Source organism: Pyxicephalus adspersus, chromosome 11 (genome assembly GCF_032062135.1).
Source record: "Pyxicephalus adspersus chromosome 11, UCB_Pads_2.0, whole genome shotgun sequence".
Classification (NCBI taxonomy): domain Eukaryota; kingdom Metazoa; phylum Chordata; class Amphibia; order Anura; family Pyxicephalidae; genus Pyxicephalus; species Pyxicephalus adspersus.
Window position 1 is genome coordinate 1,217,536 of NC_092868.1, and position 4,238 is coordinate 1,221,773.

A 4,238-nucleotide genomic window follows, 5' to 3' on the forward strand; every position below is an offset into this window, starting at 1 on the left:
CTGTGCAGGACACTCGAGTTCCTCCACACCAAACTAGTTACCCCATGTCTTGTCTTTATGGAGCTGGCTTTGTACCCCAGGGCACAGTCGTGGGGGAACAGAAAAGGATCTTCACCACAAGGCTAGAAGAGCACAATTGTCTACAATGTCTGTATGATGGAGGATTACCGGGACCCTGCACTGGGGACACCTGAACCCATTATTAAAGGGGGGTGTCACCATACTCCTATCCTGGTTGCTTGTGTGACACCAGTTGCATAATCCTATAATACCCATGCCATGCTCCTAAGACCCGGGCACCCCAGGTGCCATCTGACCGGTGCCATTTCTCAGTACAGGTGTAGTCGGTATCTCACAACGTATTGTACCCAGGACAGCCAATCGGCATCTTTCCGTTAATGATTGCCGACATTTTTTTTTGGGAAGTTTGGCATTTCTTCCATTCTGTAAAATACACATTGGTGGGTCTGGGGACATGATGAAGCAGTGCATGCTGGGACTTTGCCGGGGCCCGCCGTCCTTGTGTATTGTTGTGCAGATCGCTGTACACATCATTCCCATTTCACAACCTTCCCCTCCCACGTGGTTTAAAGGTGCCGATGGGGATCTGGAAGAAAACTTCCAAATAGTTCTCTAATTATGTGCAGGACCGGGCCTGGCGCAGCAGCCCTAGCTTTGAAGTTCACCATCGCCTGATGAAATGAGGGGATTTAACCCTTCCCATTGCGGGGTGCAGGGAGACCCTCAGTGAAGAAAAGGGGGGGGGGCTGCAACATAAAGAACTTTCGAAAAAGTTTTTTTAATACAATTCAATACGCTATCAACTGCTGATCTGCTGAACTTTGCATGGCGTTTCTCAGGTGACAACGGTGGTAGGAAGTGTTGTCACCCTATACCAGGATCAGCCCCTTGTTCACCTTCCTCTGCCCTGTGCCCGCTCTCTGTGGCGCTGCGTTTACCCAGCTGGCATTCGTCGTCTGTGAGTTCAGCTGGCAGATTATCTGCGATGGCTGCTCAGATTTTTCTGCAAATAAACAGAACCGAGCCACCCTGGCACCGCCAACTGTGCACAACGTCTCACATGGCAGCGCCGCATAACTGCGCAGGTCTCCTGGCACGCTGGCAGAGATTGGTTTGCTGGGAATTGACCCCACCCTCACCCCGCCATGCATTCTGATTTGTAGGCTCTATCTTTGTATCCATTATTCTGTCATTGTAGTTTGTATGTAGAAGTAGCGGTAGTAGAGCTCAGAATGGGGGAGGAAGAAGCAGCACAAAGAGTCTTATAAATGTAGCAGAGTACAAAGTGTCAGAGAGATGATCTCATCAGTCTGCTTCTTCTCCTTTCACTGTCCAATCACAGGCTTGGAAGGGGAAAGACCTGAACGTGTTATTGAACAGGTGCAGAAAACCATTGGTTAGGTGGTGAGTATCTGACAGCCGCTGAAGTAATGCAGCAGATGATGCGCGTGTGAATGGGGCCCCAGGGATCGTATTGTGTAAATATACCGGAGCCCGACGCCCCCTCCCCCATGCACATTTTACCTCTCCCATTGGGTCTCTGTACCTCTAAATCTCCCCCATAAAATCTCCTCCCGGTGTGGAATGTGGAGGAGTTTGCCAGAGCCGGGCTTGGATATTTCTGGAGCTGAGTCAGGTTACATAAGCAGGGGATAGGGGGTGAGCGTGGCAGAGGGGGCCCGATGGATGGGGTGTGGGGGCTGGGGACCCCCTCATATCTGGGTCTCTGCTGTGCCCCCCTTTAATATCTGGGTCTCTGCTGTGCCCCCCTTTAATATCTGGGTCTCTGCTGTGCCCTGTGCCCCCCTCATATCTGGGTCTCTGCTGTGCCCTGTGCCCCCCTCATATCTGGGTCTCTGCTGTGCCCGGTGCGCCCCTCATATCTGGGTCTCTGCTGTGCCCGGTGCACCCCTTTTCTCTGGGTCTGTAGGGTTTCCTGTGCACCCCTCTTTGGGGGTCCCATAGCTGTACCACATACACCACTTCTCAGGGTCCGTGTGTCAGCCTCGCCATGTGTTCCCCTCTGCTCCAAGTCTTGGGGAATAAAGGGCAACTTGTCTGGGTGGGAGTTCTTCTTTAAATTTGGTTTCACCAATAAACAACCAATCAGAAATCATTATCTCTGACATAAATATAAGGCCTGATGCCCCCCCCCCCCCCCTTTTGCACTCAGTGCTGTAACTCTCCCCCCCCCCCATCTCGGGGGGCGGGGGTATTTGGCATGTGGCTGGTTAATGAGGAGATGGCAGCGGGGTGATGGGGCTGTTTTTTCAATTAGGCGTTTGAAGCAGTCATAGAGAAGGTGTAAATGCCCCCCTGGCCCTCCCCGCACCGCCTGCGGCCCTCTTCTGGCTCCCTCGTTAGGTCTCCTCTTTTATTATTAGCTCGCCTTTCATGTTTTATCGTTCTGGGTTTAGGGCCGTTCAGGAGGTGCCGCTGCTCAGTGGAAACAGCTGTGGAGCCAAATGTGGTCAGGTGCCAACACCAGGCTGCCGATTAACCCTTTGTGTAACCCCCGCGATAAAACTGCCACCATGGCGTCACCCTGTGCCCAATACTTTCCCTGGGCGCATGCTGGAAAAATTTCTGCACCAGAATAATAATTTAGCAGATATATTGCTGGAGGTGATTGCCGCTGATGTCGTGGTTCTTATATTGTCCGACAATATTATTATTCTTATTCAGTATTTATATGGCGCCAACATATTATGCAGCGCTGTACAATAAATTGGGGTTACAAATGACAGACAGATACAGACAGTGACACAGGAGGAGGAGAGGACCCTGACCTGAAGAGCTTACAATCTAGGAGGAGAATGGCTGTAACACGGCCTGGCACTGTTCTGCCCCTTGTTAGTGACCCCGGCGTCCCCTCAGGATGGCGGCAGCGCCCGTCCTGTGTAGGGCCCGAGCTCTCTGGCGCGGGTCAGGCGGTTTGTCCGGATGGTAATTATCCCTAATAACACAATAAAGCTGCGGCCAGCTGTGCTATTGTAATGGCACCGGAGAGACCGCGCAGAATTCCAGGCTCCTGGCAGCCCATGTGAGAGCCACAAAAACATCCCGGGGAGGGGCCGCTCACATCTTCCCTTACAGGAATTATTTGCTCCATTCCAGCGTTTGGGGATTTTTGTTTTTCAGCTGGCGGATGAGCTGCTTTTTTCTTTTCCTTTAATTTGATGCCAAGGTTCTGACTTCAGTTACAAAAGTTTGTTTTCTGCTGAGAATTCCCCATCTGGGGTGTTCTGTGCAGGTGGGTATGGTAAACATTCACCTATAAATACTGCAGGACGGCCCGCCGCGTCACAAAACGGGGTCTCGGGCCCACTCCAGAACTCTGGTCAGGGTCACATGATGTTTCTATGGGTTTCAGCCCTTCCCTAGAGATATGAAAAGGAGCCTTGGCAAAAGTCACATGATCCCTAAAGGGTTTTATAGGATGACTGTTCAGACATAAGCAGCCAATCAGCTGTATACAATACTAACCAATGGCAATGCAAGATCCCAAAATGATCATCACGACATTGCAAGTGTTGGTCATGTGATCTAACGGGGACACTGGTAATGGTACTCATTTGTGTAGACAGATCACATGACCAGTGTCTTGGTGATGGGGGGCATTTGTATTTTTGGGCTTTTGCTATACCAGGATTACCATGAGCTGCTCAGTGCCTGCTGGCATTTCCATGAGGTCAGAGGTCATGGTGCGGGTCAATGCATGAATGAATCATACATTGGGGGGGTCATGGAATCCAGATGAATCCATAGTGAATGTTCTGTGGGGGGGGATAGAACAATCTCAGCCTTTCCATCTCCCCCCAAGCAGATGTGAAACGCTCACCCATCACTGCGTGATCCAGCCGTGCCATGTGAGTCACTGCAACCCCGGCGCTGTAAACGCAAATATTGGAAGGCGATCACAGCGCAATGAGAGCCGGGCGGCGCAATGATTCCGCCTGCTCATGGCAATCGGAGGTGGAAATTCTGTGTCATTAAATAAATAGATTTGTCATAAACTCTATTGTGTTCTCTCCGCAGGTGCTGGCCTTGGCCTGGGGATCGTCTTTTCAGTGGTTTTCTTCAAAAGTAAGTATTTAACCCCTTCCTGCCGAAATTCCAGCCCTCTGTGTGCCAGAAAATGTATAAAATATGACTGAGGGGCTATGTGACCCCCCCATCCAGACCCCGCTGCATTGGTGTGACCCCCATCCAGACCC